We start from the raw sequence: 19,077 nt of genomic DNA, 5'->3' as shown, positions 1-19,077 counted from the left end.
CGGGAATCTAGGATCCCTAGAGTCCCCGTATCCTCCTACTTCGATCTATAATGGCAAACTCTTATCCATGATGATGATGTTGATGCAGTAGGTGACTTAGAAACATGAAGACACCAAAACATTGCTAAAGGAGGTGGAAATGATAAGGGAAAAGATACGTAAACCCTAGGAGGAAACACCCTCAATATTGCAACCCAAGATCTTGAATTTCGATAACACATGATCCTTTGGGAAATGCCCAAAGACTATAGCTCCAACATCTATTGCTACCCCAACTTGGGGCATAATCCCAAATTTCCGAGCTCTTGTGATCCAGGATCTTGACGAAACTTTCAATACCCCTAATAATAAGAATACTAGTAACTTATTTGAAAGTAACACTTTTAATACCAACTCTATGAATCTTGATGCAGGAATAAGTCCAATCATGGCCAAAGAATTTCAACAACTAAGATAGATGATCTAAAACGTACCAGGGGTAGTCCAACCTATACCAAAAGTATCCCCCACCAGTCATAGGATCTCAAGATTTATTCTCTCGATAGCCGACACTAAAGTTCCAAAGCGCTTCCAATCTCCCAGCATGAAACCTTACGATGGAACCACGTATCCTGAAGAACACATAGTGTTGAATCAAGAAAGTGACCCTCTTAAAATTATTATCCGAAATCTACGTTTCTACCGCAATGGATCTTTTACTACCGCAACCTCAAATGAAGAAGTCATCTGCAACGACTTAATCCGCAACTACGACTAGTTATTTGTTTCTTTAACTTATATGTTTTCAGTGTATTCTCCAGTGTGTCTTGCATGGACACTTTATTAGAAATTTAGTAGTTGTTTATTCTCCATGTACTTTCTCGAGACTCTATAAATAGAGTTCTCTTATTCTAAATACACATCTATCTTATCTCTCAATTACATCTCTATTCTCTCTTTACCTGAAATTCTCTCCATCTTCTTAATCTCAAGATCTTTCTGAACTTACTCTCAAATATATTAAGATCAAACTCTCATATCTCCTTCGGAGCAAGTCCTTGTGACTTCATTCACTTTAAGCTGATCATGTATACTAACTTGGTTTGATTTCAAACCATGTTAAGAATCAACTTAGTGTTTACTTGATATATAACATGTTGTCATTTACATTTCCTTTACTTTTCCGCCATTGCATTTCCGCATCTAATAACTCTAACAGCTCTAACTTATTATTGTTGATCTTTATGATCCTTTTCGATTAAATTCATTCCGCAATATATATAACTTGTACTAACGTTTGTTCAAGTGTTTCTCAAAAGTTTTTCTCTCAACAATTGGTATTAGAGCCAAAGTGGTTGTTTTTTAAACAAAACTCTGATTTTGAAAAGTCTTCTATACCACTAAATCTCATTTCTTTCTCAAAAAAAAAAGGAAAAATGGCACAAGCATTATCACTAAACGTTTCCAACAATGTTGGTGGTTCTAATCGATCCCCAATACTTGTGGCAAATGAATATCATCACTGGTCACAAAGGATGGAGAAATATCTAAAAAGACTTGGACGAGATGTGTAGAGATCAGTAGAAGAAGGACCTCATGTCCCTGTTTTGACTCCATTTCAAGTTGATGGTGCTCAAGCCAGACTAGGAGGAGCTCAAGTTGCAATGAATCGTCCCACTAAAGATGATCTTGATAAGATGGAAAGCGATGTTGTTGCGTTTTATGAAATATCCTGCGGAGTTGCTCCTGAAAACTTTGACATTATCATCAATTGCAAATCAGACAAATAAATTTGGGATGTTCTCAAGAACCTGTATGAAGGTTCTGAGCAAGCTCAAGATAAGAAGCTCACCGCCGCACTCAACGAGTTCAACCACTTCAAAGCTCATGCTGGTGAAAGTCTTGAAGACTCCTTCAAAAGATTCAACCTGATTGTTACAAAGTTGTCAAATACTTGCACCGTCCAAAGTAATCATGAAACAAACCTTCAGTTTCTCAATGGATTGGGTAAACACTGGACTACGGGAAAAATGATAGTCCAAGGAGATAGAAAGATTCACTCATTATCTCTCTTCAAGTTATATGGTGAACTTCAAGCACAAGAATCAACCATTCTAAAAAATTGTGCAGACTTCAGAGGACCACTCGCTCTGATAACTCAAACCCCTCCAAACAAAAAGATCCAACCTTACTCTCCCTCGTATGACAATCCACCGCAGTCATACAAAGCTGATTCAGAATATGATGATGATGATGAATTCCAAAATTCTATTGCCCTAGTTAGCCAACAGTTCAACAGGCTACCACCCTCATCATTTCGCAAAAATCAGCAGTTCACTAAACCTCCCTTTAAGCGTAACTTCAATCCACAGAACAATCATTCTCGATATCCCAAAAATCCTCACCCCACTCACCAATCTCCGCAACCTCAGAACACTCATCAATCCAAGGAGGCACCGCAGCCTGTCAAACCAACTGACTCCGGTCCCTTAACTGAAGACAAAAATGATGTTATCATTTGTCACAAATGTAACTGTCACACCCCCAAACCAGAACGGCGAAAACATTCGGGGGCGGAGGACTTTAGGTAAGTATCACAACACATGCAATATAGTAATCAAAGTATAAACAACCATTGCATTAATAAGTATAAGTTTTACATAAGTGTTCAAACATTACATATTCAAACACTAAAGTAGGTACAGTAGAAGACAAGAGTCGCGATACGGTACTAGGTAGTCTTCTCAAAAGCTTCGGGAGTGTACCTGTCTACTGGATTCCTGAGAATACAAGTTATTTGGAAAGAGTAGATCAGCATTTAAGCTGGTGAGTTCATAACCATTTTAGTTCTATTAAATATACCCTAAGTTCTTTGAATAAGTTCACTGGTTTCTCCAGGAAATCCTATATTTCCTGAGGTGATTAACTGATAACCTCAATAGTTTTCCTCTGTAATTACTTAGTTTATACTTATTATATATAAACCAATATCGAATGGACATTCAAATGGGTGTATCTTCCCTAAGCCCACAACCAAACAAGGAACATAAAGTAAGGCGGAAGTCACACATTTCACTGTCAATCGGACATTACTTATGTATAACTATGATGTAATAACTAAGGAATTATAGAATTAAACACTAAAGGTCTTTTTATGTTATACTAGTTTACAGAGATTGAATGACTAAGTTCCATTTGATAAGTGGTTTAATCCCATAAACCGTTTCCTTAGTATTAATCCCGGAGAGTATTGTATTATCCATAATACTGCCTTGTGGTTTTAAATGTTCAAAACCAGAAGTACAATACTTGGTTTCATGATACGTAGCTTTTACTGTAAGTAAAAACTACTGAAGGTATATCTGGTCGGAATGTAATTAACTTTTCTTACTGTTATAAGAGAAGTATATTACTTTGTAATTCACTCGTTGTTTTATCCATGTGAGTTCTATTAACCATACTAATATGACTGATATGCCTACGACGACGTTCTTCAGGCGCCGAAATGGAATGATATTTGACACCCTAGGTCTGCCGGCCAAACTGTAGCGAACAGTAGAGGTACGGGATTGTCAGTCCCATATAGATCTATACACAAATTCATGCTCTCCCTACAAGAGATTCTGGTTAATAGGTCAGGACTTAAAAGTCATACTTAGATAAGTACACCGTGAAGGGCCTCACAAATTTATTGTTTCAACGAGATTTATGATGTATTATTACCCCGTGTTTGCTAACCCTGGTACTATGTATAGTACCTTTGTTAATGCAAACTCGGTATGATGTATTTTTACTTCTTTAATATGATGTTCATATATTAAAGGTATTATACATATCCTGGTATATTTAAATGAATTTTTGGTAATTTCCTTGGAAAGTATACAATCGTGAATCATACTTGTGTATTTAGTTCTGAATCATAAATTATACATATTATAATTTATATGTTCTATCTGATTAGCATGATTTCTCATGGATGAACACCTTTGCTCAGCCTGATACCAAGGTAATGATACCAAAAGGAGTAACCTTTTATACTCATATATGTATAATATATATATAATTAAGAAGGAAACGACCTTCGGACAAATAACACCACCTTAATTCCACATCCAAACAAGGAAAAGGAATTAAGATAATTCATTAGTCCTAAGTCCTTCAAATCTTATTTATATATTTATACATATATAAACATGATTTTGGCAATTATAATTTGAAATAGTTTATAAAACATTTTTCAAAGAATTTAACGGAGTTTACATGACTTTAAAGATTTAACATGGCTTTATGTTATTTTGGAAGTATTTGGTAATTCTTAAAAGCATACGTAAAATCTTTGTGTAATTATTATCACATACAGTTATTAACACAATTTAATATTGTGTTAAACTTGTATTCCCCCCCCCCCCTAAAAAGCATTTAAAAACCATTAAAAAGGTGAATTATAGGGGTATGAACTCACTTTGATAAGCGGTGATTCGGGCAACGTTTCGTTTCCCGGAAAGAGTTTATTTGACGAGAAACCGGCTCAAATCGGGCAGAGTTTCGACAGGAGAGAGGATGACTTCTCGAGAATTCCGGGGCTCCGGGGTTTGCTTCGAGCTTTAGACACGATATCGGGGCCTTGGGGGTTGTTTGTGAAGTTATGGAAGTGAAAGAGGTGAAAAAGGACCAAAAATGGGGTGAAAAAGGGTTAAGAATCGGAGGGTCTCGCACCTCCTATTTATAGTCCGAAGTCTCGGACAGGTGGCGAAGGGGAGAGGAGTCAGCAGCGAGGTGGCAGCGAGGGAGGGAAGCCACGTGTTCGGATCGCAGGAAGCCACGAGTCCGAAGAGACGAGTCACCAGCCACACGTCGGACATGCGAAGGGGGGCTAGACACGCGTGTTTAGCCGTCTTAGACGGCGCCTAGGACGCGAGGCTCGTCGGATGCCCACCGGACCTCAGATTCGGACCAATCAGCGACGGACAAGAGCATCATCGGACCAATCAGAAAGTGACATGCGCATCTGCGGTCCAATGAGAAGCGAACACGTGGAGGCCTCGCATGCGAGGTGACGTGTCCGAGGTGACTCAGCGAAATTTCCCGGTTTTCCACATTTTCTTGATTTTTGTACCAAAAACTTGCGAAAATCATAACTTTCGCATACGAGCTCCGTTTTTGACATTCTTTATATGCACGCGTAGGTAAAATCATACTCTACGACTTTTGTTTAGACTTCGTCGGCTGATTTTGAATTTATTTTTAATATTATTATTTTAAACAGACCAGGACAGGAATCCGTTAAAAATTCATAACTTCTTCATCCGACGTCCGTTTTCGTCTGTCTTTTTACCGTTGTGCTACTTTTGATGAGACCTTCGATTCTCGTTTAAGTTGCGTCGGCTAAATATCGATCGATTTATATTTTGAATTTTTAGCTGTCTACTGATAAACCGAAACTTCGAAAAATCATAACTTCTTCATACGAAGTCGGATTTTTACGTTCTTTTTATGAACGTTCTCGGTTTAACATATTCTACAACTTTCATTTAGATTGTTAAGGCTAAAAAGCCTTTTATCGAAAATTCGCTTTTTACACTGAACAGTGTTTTGCCAGTTTTATCGTGGATTTTCGATTGGTCATAACTTCTTCGTTATAACTCGGATTTCAGTGTTCTTTATGTTTTTGGAAACCTTGTTACAAACTCTACCACTTGGTTCATCCCAATTACGATTATTGATCAATTTATTTTTGACCAAAGTGTGACTGGTGTCATAGTAACAAAGAAAACCACTTTGCTAAAGACTGTAAAGCCAATGGCTCAAGAGATGGAAGAAAAGGAAAAGGCAAGGGCATACGTGGCCCAAGTCAAGAGGGATCATCAAGTTTGGTCTTCAGGAGATGAAGATGAAGATTTTAACAACATCAAGGGCAAGGGAAAAATTGTATGATGGCAACTGCTCATGAGGATGGGTCAACAAAGATGGAGAAAAACTATTGCTACATGGCAAAAGATGGAACTCTTAGCATCGTTGAACAGGTAAAACTCATGATCCAATCTAATAATTACAACATGCATAATTGTCAACCCTTTCTAGACAACCTTAATGACACTTGTGCTGCCGTCCTTTCAGACTATAACAAGGCCTTAGATGAGTAGAACATAGCGTCCTAGGAAATGTTTCATGTAAGAGGATGACTAGAAGATAAGAGACTCAAAGTTGCCATGTTAGAAAAAGAGTTAGTGTTAGAGAAGGATGCTAGAATATTGTGTGAAACTCAGTTAGGAATAGCTTTGAATCAAAGGGATCTAGCCCAAAAAGAAAATGTATGCTTAAATCTTTTAATTGAAAAGTTGTTTAATGAAAGTGAAGCTATTGAAAATCTTGTGAATAATGGGTCCATAGATAGCACATATAATTGGAGTTGGTAGTGAGTTGGACAAGATTAGGACTCGGGAGCTAAAGGACTCGACGAGTACAAGGAGGGACTCGGCGAGTAGAGTCGAGATGTCCCGATTATTATTACAGAAAGAACTCGATGAGTCAGAAGAATGACTCGACGAGTTGACTCAGTGGACCACGAATTAGAACATTTCAGAGACTCGTCGAGTGGGAAGATGACTCGACGAGTTGAGTTGACTGGGGTTGACCTTGACTTGACTTTGACTAGAGAATTGACTTTAATTAGGGGTAAAATAGTCATTTTACCCTAGGAAGGAGTTTCAGATATTGACCATGTATTATTGTGTTTTGATAGCCGGAGGGACGCCGAGGCAGTTTCCGGATATTCCTCACCCAGAGTTACAACAGTCAGTCACGCGAGGTGAGTTTCCTTCCAGTAGGAACGGGTCTACGACCATAATGCCGACCTGTTTAGAGTATTCCACCGCAAAGGATTCTTCACCCCTGTTTAACAAAGACTATCCTTATGTCCCTCCGGATTGAGAGTTTCATTTCCCAGTCAATGACAAAACATTCCCCGAAGACATTAAAGCCCACTTCGGTAGACTTCATCATCTGAGCAATAATTGTGTCATTGAGGAAATTCTTCCTGAAACCTCGAATCATTCATGTGATCAAATACCCATCGTTGACACAATTTATCCCAATTCTCAGACTTACTCAGTTGTTGATGAAGAAATTCTTATGGAAGTACCAGATGAAACTGTGAATATTACACCATCATCCTCAGACCGCAGTCCCATTCCCTGTAGTCTCGGACCTCAGTTGTCCAAACTGCCTTCATTAAAAGGCCCATCTAAGGAACCATCTCTGACTTACTCTGTGGTAGTTAAGTCATCATTACCACATAATGCAGTCAAAAGCACAGTGACAATTCAACCCATTCTTCATGAGTTACCCGTTGAAAATTTTGAATATGGTCAATGTTCACATAGTCCAAAGTCTTCTAGCTCAGAAGACTGGAGTCCACCTTTTCAAAAACAATCAAAGCTTTCCAAAAAACCGCAGTTGAACACCACTGACTGCGGTTCTCCAAAAACTCGTGCAAAACAAGCTTTCAAAGAGGAACTTAGATCTTGTGGTAAAAAACGGGAAACCATTTTCAAAAACAAAAAACAAACCAAAGTTTCAAACCAAAAGAGTCTTGAAAAACATGTTATCTCAAATCAGCTTTCAAAAAACACTACAGTCAAGGTTTTGGACAAAAAGGAATGTACAGTACCAAAATTTTTTCCCATCTCTTTTGAAAAATCCCAAAAGAGAGTTAAGTCTTTTCAAAGGTACTGTTTTCAAATCTGTTCCTTGGACGACCCAAAGTGGAAAGGGATTTTGCCAACTCCTACAACTTTTAAGTCACATCAAGTTTTCAAAAGAAATTACAACCTAGGAGATCTTCATGTGCTCACACTTTTTCAAATCCCAAGGCCAAGTCAGTAAAAACTTTCAGAACCCACTCTTGGACTGGTCATAAGACTCACGCTCCACCCTTCGGACCACTTACCAAGCACAATGTCTGGATGAGTGAGAAAAATCTTTCATTTGGATTTTATCATCAGAAAAGGTCATTTCAAGTCCAACCTCGTAACTTTGCAAAACCTCGTAATTTTTCAAAACCTCGTAATACTCCAAAAGTTCACAAACACCCAGGTCTAGGTCTCAAGATTGACACAAAACCTGTTCCTACGATCCCTACTCATGCATCTACAAAGAATAATTCACTTGTAACCCCGGGCTCCAAACTTGTTTGGGTGCCCAAACTAACCGTGTAGTTTTTTCAGGCAATGTGCAAGGAGGAACAAGAAAAGGAGTGGTTGATTGATAGTGTCTGCTCCTTGTACATGACCGGAAGGATAGAATACCTTCGAGATTTCAGGCCTATATGTAATGGTGGAAATGTCACATTCGGCAACAATGTGAATGGAATCATCAGAGGTTACGGTGTGTTAACAACAGGGAACTTCTCAATACAAAAGGTTGCTTACGTAGAAGGCCTTAAACATAATCTCATCAGTGTAGGCCTTAAACGAAAGAAGAAAAAAGAATAACGGATTACCTTTTGAGGTGAACGGAGACGATCAGAAGAGATATTGAAGAGGGTAAAAGGAATCAACAGTTGTACCCTATTTAACCTAATGACAGAGGAAAGTGGGTATGATTTGACTGCGTGATGATTACTATCGAACGGATAGGTCCTATCCGATTATGATTTAAAATTCAAATCTCTTATCCCTTTTATTCGCTATTTCTTAAATTATACCTCTAAATATACAGAAACTAACATTAATATTTCGCAGGTATAATTTGGGAGCAATTGTTAGGGTCAAGATCCTTAAGTCATATTCAAGATCCTTGATATTTCTTAAGCCTCATGATCCTTAAACATATCGTAGGATCCTGATTATTATCACTAATATTTCCTAACACTTCTAACGGTTATATTCTTCTTTATTTTTCTCACATGTGCAGAATTGGTCCACACAAGACTCATTCTCAATGGAGATCACTTCAACCAAGCATAAGACCCAGAATACCAAGTCAAATAACGTGCAAATACTTGTTCAAGGAGTATCCTAGAAATCTCAGACTTCTTGTTGATTAGATTAGACTATAAATTACACCTTTAAATCACACACAAAACACACGATTAGCTCCACTATTACACTTATAATCATATTACTTTCATCATCTTTGTAATCTCAAATTAAAATCAATAAAACATATCAAGGCAGGTGATCGTTATCACCTCCCAAGGTTTTATACCGGAGATCCTATAAAGGATCAAGGGCTTTCCTTGTAACTCACTTGTCTTACTTTGATCGTTATTCTACACTTACATTGCACTAACACCACAGCCTCTCATGCACCTTGGTTGATATCCACTTAGTCGATTTTTGACCAAAACATCTACCATTCTAAGGAATCCCTAATGGTATTCATACCCTAAGGTGATCTAATGTATTACCATGAGCCCCTATAATCGATGTTATGTGACTAATAATTGTACCTCGCCACAACGCTTCATCGGATGCTGAAGAGTAAATAGTAAGAAAGTTATCCTGCCAGGATTGTGGCTAGAAATCGCAGGTGGGGTTGTCAGTCCCCGTATAGATGTATACATATCTTTCTAGTTCTCGCAAGATTAACGATTATAGGTATCTGGGGAATGCCGAATTTAATCAAGGCGTTTGGATGAATTAACAAATCACTAACGCAATGACCATAGTTATTTATCTTTTATCTTTTATCTAAATCCTTCCTAGGGATTTCCTATAATTATCGCAATATAAGTATTTTATCTTATATTAGATAGTTATAATCTTTTATCTTAATCCTACTTAGGGATTTCCTATAACTATGACAATATAAATCTTTTATCTCATATTTTCTAATTATAATCTTTGATCTCATAATTATTTTGTATATATAAGTATTCATATATATATATATACTTTAATTATGGTTATTTGAACACATGATATTTGGGCAGAGTAACAACTAAGTACATTGCATATTGCTAAATTTGACTAGCATAACTTCTAGGTACTATGTTATCATATGGAACTGACCATTATAACATTTAGGTATTATCTCATCCTAGATTATCGGGCATCATATCTCTTAGGTATAATATCATAGCTTAACACTAGGCATAGTATCGACAACTACATTATCTTAAGGCTTTAAGCTTTATAAAAGCATTTGATATTTATAACGATAAATATATTTGATAAAACCATTTGATAAGCATGTATTCCCCCCGTAAAACATTTCAAATAGTGAAAATACGGTTCATGTACTCACTCTAGTCATGCGAAACCTTTGTTGTAGGGTTGAATCGGGCTTGGGACTCTAGAGATCGCTCGAGACGGAAACTCCTTCGAGACTTAGAGAAAGGAGAGAGGGAGAGAGAGAGAGAGAGAGAGAGAGAGAGAGAGAGAGAGAGAGAGAGAAAGAAAGAGAGAGAGAGGGAGAGAGAGAGAGAGAGAGAGAGAGAGAGAGAGAGATCTGACGGGTGTAAGGACTAAGAATGGTACAACCCACTAGAGAGAGAGAGAGAGATCTGACGGGTGTAAGGACTAAGAATGGAACAACCCACTATTTATAGTCAAGTATTGGATGTACGCTCTACGCTCTGGGCAAATATCTGCATGCGCTGCGCGTGAACATCGTGGCTCCATCCAGAAGATGCCACGTTTCACTCCCCCACTTAGCCACGTCTCTCGCAATCTACTCAAATTCAGTGTCAGGTGCGCGGCGTACAAAGACGCGCACAAATTATTTTTGCAAAAATCATAACTTCTTCGTGCGAGCTCCGATCTAAGCCCTCTCTATATTTATGTGATGATCTCAATGGGTACAACAACTCTCATTTAGGTTGTTTTGGCTAGTTTTGACTTTCATTTTTCTGTCTAACGGGTTAAAAATAAATGATTTTATAAAAATCATATCTCTCTCGTACAGACTCCATTTTCGGCAGGGGCGGACCTAGGGGTGGTCCACAGTGGCACCGGCGACCCCTAACTTTTCCGGCCGCAGTAGAAAATTTTCGAAAATTTTATTTTTTCTACTACTGTGCAACCCCTAACTCTCCCGTGCAACCCCTACTGTAAAATCCTACGTCCGCCCCTGATTTTCGGCAAGCTTTTTTCTAAAGTTTATATCTCGAGAAGTACTACGGAACTCCTTTTTGCACTTCTAGTCAAAACTCAACCAATCTCTAAGTACCGTTTTGACATTATTAATTTTAATTACTCGGATGATTTCTATTTTTATAAATTCCATAACTTTCTCATTTGGAGTCGCATTTTTACAATTCTTATATCATTTATATCACGTAAATGAGTACTATCCAAGTACGTTAACCAGCTTAGAAAGAGTTACAACTTTTCGGATGCTAATTTTTTAGCCTAATGGACGTTTTAACCAATAAATATAATAGCACACTTGATTCTTATTATCTCAAAAATCAAATATTATAATACTAAGCTATTACATTTATTTTCCTATTCTTTCCTAATGGCAATCAGTGATGGAAACCTTTCGGTTGTCACTATATATATATATATATATATATATATATATATATATATATATATATATATATATATATATATATATATATATATATATGGAAAAATAAATATAGCCTTAAGGGTATATAAGTTTAGGTACCCAACAAAAAAAACTACGTAGTTTTTTTAAATGTTTTAATTTTCCTTATTCCTAGTAACATCCAACTCAGATTACTCCTTGTTTTTCGAATGATAGTTGTGACAAAATCGACTACACCGATTCATAGAAAAAAAACGAGGATTTCATACAATTGCAAAACGACTACTCGACACCAATAAATCACAATTCAAATAAAAAAACTTTGAATTCACGAAATTTGGTTCGATGATCATACAACTTTCCATGATCATCGTATTGTTTTGAGGTTTTTATTATACCGAATTTACAATTGTAAAGTCGATTTCAAACAAATAATCGGAATTAACATTAATCGTTGTTCACATAAAAAATATCCATTCACGGTAAAAAAAAGTTGCAATTCACAACAAAAAAAGTCAATTTCGTCCCTGTTGCAGTTCACTTGTCTAACTTGGTCGGTCAATTTCCTCCATTTTTAAGTTTATCAAGTTTTCTTGAATTTTTATATTGGAGATTACTGTTACATAGTTTCCCATTCTTGGTTGTTATCGTTTTTTTACGTATAATGTTTCAAATTTATTGAATGGAAAACAATTTAGTGTTAATATTTTGTTTGGAAATATGCATTTTTGTCTTGTGCAGGACATAATGAGTGAAACTAAAGCAACTAATCAAACTATAGAACCCTATATAACCGAAGATGTGGACACAAATGATTACGTGGAAGCAACATATGAATATGAAAAAATAAACAGTATCAATGTGAACATTGAATTTGACGAAGCTAAAGTTAATGATGAAAGGATACTGGGAAAGGTTTTTGATACACCCGATGATGCCAATACATTTTTATAATGATTATTCATTTTTGCATGGCTTTGGTATACGTAGAGATGACACAATTAAAAACACGAAAACAAATGAGCCTTATCGGAAGATATATGTATGCAACAAAGAAGGATTCAAACGGATAGACAAAAACGCTAAAAGTGAAATTGAGAAAAAACGTCATAGAGATATTAGAACCAGATGTCAAGAAATGCTTCGAATAACAAGACAGGAGGATAGGAAATGGTTGGTGGACTCATTTAATGACACACACAATCACGACTTGACCATGACACCAACGAAGGTGATGAAGCATCAATCTCATAACAATTTCCACCGTTCAATAGAAGGTAAATCTATTATAGTGCAATTTGGTCAAGCAGGTTTGAAACCTTCTCAGATTAAAAAGGTTGTTAATACAATGAAAACCTCAAATGTAGCTGATGTTACTTCAAAGCAATGTGTTGATGTCTTATCTGAGCAACGAAAACAACATAGAGGAAAGGAGTTCTATGGACTTTTAAAACATTTTCAAGATAAAACATTACTTGATAGTGACCAGTATTTTGTCGTGGATTTTTCTGATGATAGGTATCCTAGAAATATCTTTTGGGCTGATGGTAGATCAAGATATGCCTATACAAAATTCAAATATGTTGTTGTGTTTTATGTCACTTATATGAATAACAAGTTCAAAATGCATTTTGCTCCCTTTACTAGGGTGAACCATCATGGGCAGTCTATACTTTTTGGTGGAGCATTGCTTGAAAACGAAAAGGAAGAGACATTTGAATGGTTATTTGAACATTTACTCAAATGTATGTTTAACAAGTATCCAAAGGCAATTATTACAGATCAAGACAAAGCAATGGGTAGTGCAATAAAAAAGTGTTTCCAAAGACTCGACATCGCCTTTGTTCGTGGTATATCATGAAGCATGAAACTGATCACCTTTGATCGTATGTTTCCTGTTACAGTGATTTTCATAAGAAACGTACACACAATGGGTAAATAGTGACACCATTGAACAATTTAAAGCAACATGGGAAGTTATGTCTAGTAAGTATGAACTGGAAAACAATTGTTGGATTAGTGATATGTATAACCAATGTATACATTGGGCTAAACCCTACTTGAAGGATACTTTCTTTGCTGGTATGACCACAACCAGACGAAGTGAGAGTATCAATTCATTTTTTGATGGATTTGTTAACTCGAGGAGCATGTTGAATGAATTTGTTGTACAATACGACAAAGCGGTTGAGTCTCGAAGGGCTTCCGAAGAAGATGAAGACGTTAAGACTATGAACTTGATGCCGACTCTTTCTTCAGTGCATCCAATCGAAGCGAAAGCAGGTCAATGTTATACTAGAAAGATGTTTGATACATTCAAAAAAGAATGGACTGAAGCAATTTCCAATTTGACTCACGAGCCTATAAGAAAAATTACAGAAGAGAGCACATAGAGTTGGGTAACTAGATGTTGATAAAAAATATTGTTGCATTGTTACATTTCGTTCTTTGGATCAAGTCAGGGTCACATGTTCATGTGCTATGTATGAGACAAATGGGGTTTTATGCAAACATAGCCTATATGTGATGACGAAGAAGCATGTTAAAGAACTCCCGAGTCACTATATTTTACCAAGATGGACCCTTAATGCTAGGTACAAACTGGGTAGTGCTAGTATAGGACTCGGAAAAATAAATAATGAAAATGGAGTTAGTGCCTACACACTATGGTGTGTTTGTTCAAATTTTACTAAAGGAATTGAGCAAGCAAGAGACTCCCCTTCGGAGAAACAAAAACTCAATACGCTATTGATACGTCTTTTAGATGATCAAGCAAATAGAAATAAATATATGTCTTTGGAAAATGCATATCAAAGTTCTTGTATGGGAGTTTCACAAGTAGATATGCCACAGTTATCTGTTCGTGATCCTCTTGGTCCAACCACTACAAAAGGGCGTCCTAAACTTGCAAGTAGAATCACATCTTCTTTAGAAGCCCCCAAAACACGAACATGCTCTTACTGTCAATGATTGAGTCGTTATGCTACTAGTTGTTCAAAAAGAAAGGTAATTATAATAATAATTTAATTTACATAATTGAGAACTCTAATAATTCTAATAATAATTTTTTATTTTTTTTCATGTATCAGGCGGATGAATCGTTGCAAGAGACATAATGATGAGATGTGTTGTTTCTGTGAGCAAAAGAGAAACTAGATGCTTCATGACATTTTTTTGGCTAACTGCACATTTTTCATGTTTTTGACACAAACGATGTATGAATAATCTAGAAGTTATTGATGCTTCTTAACAATTGTAATGTTTTCGATTGAAATTTGTGAAAAAACAAAATTATGAGAGTATTTTGTGAAAAAAATGGAAGTACGATGGTATTTTGTGAAAAAACGAAATTATGAGGGTATTTTGTGACAAAAAAACGGAAGAACGATGGTATTTTGTGAAAAAATGAAATCATGAGGGTATTTTGTGAAAAAAAACGAAAGTGTGATGGTGTTTTGTGAAAAAACGAAATGATGAGGGTATTTTGTGACAAAAAAAAGGAAGTACGATGGTATTTTGTGAAAATACGAAATTTTGAGGGTATTTAAGAAAAAAAACGGAAGTAAGACGCTATTTTGTGAAAAATCAAAATTATGACGGTATTTTGTGACAAAAAACGGAAGTACGATGATATTTTGTGAAAAAACGAAATTATGAGGGTATTTTGTGACAAACAACGGAAGTACGATGGTATTTTGATAAAAAAAAAAAGAAGTATGATCGTATTTTGTGAAAAACATGAAAGTATGAGGATATTTTGTGAAAAAAGTTAAAGTATAATGTTATTTTGTGAAAAAACGTAAATATGATGTTATTTTGTGAAAAAAAAAATGAAAGTGTGATGCTATTTTGGGTTTAAAACGAAACTTTTATACAATTTTGGGTAAAAAATGAAAGTAGGTTGTTATTTTGGGTTAAAAACAAAACCTTTCTACAATTTTGGTTAAAAATGAAAGTAGGCTGTCATTTTGGGTTCAAAGCGAAACTTATATGCAATTACAGGTTAAGAATGAAAGTGGGCTATCATTTTGGTTAGTGTTGTGTTATCTACACATAAGTTTGATGGTTTTTAACGTTGTTGGACAATTTTGCCTCTGTCCCAAAGATGGTAATCCTTAGGAAGTAGTAACTTTGTTAGCAAATTGTTGTTTGTTTTCTAGCTATCTGTTTGGTTGTGTTAGGTTGTTCCAGACGGGCACTTATCAGCCACTATTCATGACCTCAGAGTGAATTATCTGAACTAAAAGGTGGGATTAAAGATTTTGACTTTAAAATCACCCAATTCTTTTTCCATATTTAGAATGAAATACAAATATTTTACAAATTCAACACAATATTTTCACATTTTTAGCAAAAAAACAAGGTTCACTTGAGCTGCTACAAGTTTCTTGAGAATTCAAAGCATTATAGACCTTAAAGTCAAAACATAAGGCATGTTTCTTTTTCTTCTTTAAGATAAAGTGCTTTATGCATAAAGTCTTTCTTTTTTGACTGAATACAAGTAATAACCATTTTAACCTTTGATTAAATGGTCATTTAATCGAGTAAACTATAAACTGTATATGGTTGTTTCCTTATCGAACTAATGAACTGTCTGAATATGAATAAATGACCATTTTACCCTTGGATCAATCCAGTTAGCTATACACATGAGTTTCTTTTTGACTTAAATAGAAAAAAACAACTGAAATTAATACTGAAAGTAAAGGAAATGAGGCTTTCCCCATTAAGATCTATCTTTCTACAAATTTTCGCTTACATGATTTTTCTTTATATATATATATATATATATATATATATATATATATATATATATATATACATTGATAAAAATTGTCTCATCAGATTATATGTGCATTCGGTTTGTACATATGGTGTGTTGGAGCGGATCCAGCAGATCCATGAGTTTTCAAGTAAAAAAGTATCTTAAAACCCCAAACAACAAAACATGTCATAGAGTTAAGGAATCAAAACATGGTAATGAATCAACATCATCCATACAAGGTCCAAACACTGCAAGTGTTGGAGACAAACCTTCAATCAGGAACAACAAGAATCAAGATTAAAGAACAGAAGACAACATGTCTGAAACCAATAAGAAGACATCAATATTAAAACCATCTTCTTTAATGGCTATCTTGGCTTTAATTCCTTCTGCTTTGATGTGTCATCGCTCGAATCCAAGTGATGATTCTTCTGAACTCCATACAAGTGAAAATGTCATGTTCCACTGTAGTTTGTGTGAAGTTGAGGTGCAATTCTTCTTATATTATAAAGAAAGTAGATGCAAGTTGACTTTTATAGTCAATAAACCATTTTTCTAGGGTGGTATATAGGATTCTCTAATTTGATATACATCATGGTGATATTCATCACGAAACAGTTTTTGAAGCCGTTCCCTGATTCTAATTCGAAGATTATACATTTCTTCTACTCCTTCACTTATAAAGGTTTGTTTAACACACAATAATAACACTTCCAACTGAAGCACCAAGTCCATTCAACAAGTATACTGAAACAGAATCAACAACTTGTACTAGCCTATGAACAGGGACTCCAATAGCCTGCAAAAAATATTCTTGAAAATTAATGGATGGAAAATGAAGAAGAAGGTTGAAAAGGGTTTGTTTAACTCACAACAGATGCATTAAAGGTACCAGCCCCATTTATATGAAGCTTTAAGTTATTCTTTTTGGCAAGCTCTCCAACCTGGTTTATGTAGTCTACAAAACTATGCCACCAGAGCTGCATCATTGAGTAGTCTCTGTTAGGCATTTTGTCATACACCTATAGAGCATTAGAAAAACGAAAGGGAAATTTATACTTAGCATTGGAACTGTCAAGCCAAATGAGCCTAGTTTTTGGGTAACAAACCTCAAAGTAAGGGTTTCGGATTGCAAATATTCCAAAATCCTATTCAAATAAACACAACCACATCACATCATAAATATTTTGCTTGAACTAGAAAAGGAATAACCTGAAACCGAGAAGAAGTTATGTATGTCGTCGCTTAGCTGCCTTGCTGCGACGGACTGCGATGGAATGGAAGCTGGGGGATGCCTACCTCATGTCGTTGGGCCGGTCTGAATCTGCATCGTCAGCGTAATACGACAGGAATAGCAGAAACTGAACATGGAATGACTTCGAGTGTATACGACCTGGGCTGCACAGTGTGTGAATGTCGACCGGAAGAGATGAAGATATCTTTGGGTTTGACAAAAGATGATATCAGTGAATTAAATAAATTGTTTTGTTTTTTTTAAGTAAAAAAATATCAAAACGACGTAGTTTTGTAGTCAAGGGTATGTAACCTTATATACCTTAAGGGTATATTCAATTATTCAATTATATATATATAAACGTCAAGGGTATGTAACCTTATATACCTTAAGGGTATATTCAATTATTCAATTATATATATATATATATATATATATATATATATATATATATATATATATATATATATATATATATATATATATATATATATATATGACAGTTCCATTGAGATTCTGAAAAAAATAGAGATCTTAAGATTCAACTTGAACTACATATTTCTCATTTGCCGCTCTAATGTTCCGACGTACCGGCACGACGGGACTCTGCCTAATCGTAAATGATTATATGATGTAAAGATATAATCATATATGATTATACATGTTTAGACGTATATGCATAATCATAAATTATTATACATATATGCATAATCATAAATGATTATACATATATGTCTATTCAGAAGGTGATTAATCATATATGGTTATGGTGGTTGGTGGAAGAGGTGGCGATGATAGAGGTGATAGAGGTGGTAGTGGTGGGGTCAGTTGGTGGCAGGGGTGATGGTAGTGGTGCTGGGGGTTATGGTGGTGGAGAAGGTGGCAGGGAAAAAGGAACAGGTGAGGCTGTATAATTATTTATGATTATAACTCTCTTGCTGCATCGGAGGAAAAGGATATCATGCTATATTTTAAGGATAATGATGATCCATGGAATTTATTTTCCAGATATCTGGATACTGCGTCATACGCAGCATGTTCTTATAAATCACGAAATTATTACGTGAATATACTAATTTCTACAGGTACATGTGAAATTTCACATTTCTCCTCTGCAGGAGATAAAAAAGTTTATAACTTTAGCAAAGTAATATTCAAGAGGATTATATATATATCACATAGAAGGCCCAGGGGTACCATATAGCTATGCCAAAATACAGTCATAGGATTATTTACAATAACAAATAATTTGATTTGAAACGTTAATGTATACCGAGTCAATGACAAACAGCCCTAACAACGCCAAACTTCGGCTAAAAAGGCGGGCAACATCACGACTAATGGTAAAACATTTCAAATTAAATTACATGTTATCAACCTAGACTTTTGTATTTCAAATAACTATATGATACCGAAGGTTTCTACCAGATTAGTAAAGCCATAATTCCATGAGATTACTTAACACTTAAAAGGGTTTAGCCTATCATTAGGCTAGTACAAACAATAATAAAGTATAAGTAATGAAAACTTACAAGAATTAGGGGAAACACAATCAACACAAACAGGATGCACCAGTAATACTTTAAAACTTATTTTATTG

The 19,077-nt window shown here is 35.6% G+C and overlaps 1 long non-coding RNA gene across 1 annotated transcript; it reads right to left on the bottom strand.

The window, feature by feature from the left end:
* Window positions 1-16,437: 16,437 nt before the first annotated feature.
* Window positions 16,438-17,710, bottom strand: LOC145107397 (uncharacterized). The gene is made up of 3 exons (XR_013707842.1): window positions 17,353-17,710; window positions 17,116-17,265; window positions 16,438-17,042 (listed from the first exon to the last, which is right to left on the bottom strand). It is a non-coding gene; the product is annotated as an uncharacterized LOC145107397 (long non-coding RNA).
* Between the last annotated feature and the right edge of the window lie 1,367 nt (window positions 17,711-19,077).

This window comes from Lactuca virosa, chromosome 4 (genome assembly GCF_052849685.1).
Source record: "Lactuca virosa cultivar CGN04683 chromosome 4, Lactuca_virosa_CGN04683_v6, whole genome shotgun sequence".
NCBI lineage: Eukaryota > Viridiplantae > Streptophyta > Magnoliopsida > Asterales > Asteraceae > Lactuca > Lactuca virosa.
Note: the sequence above shows the minus strand (reverse complement) of the source record. Positions and strands in the feature narration are given on the sequence as shown.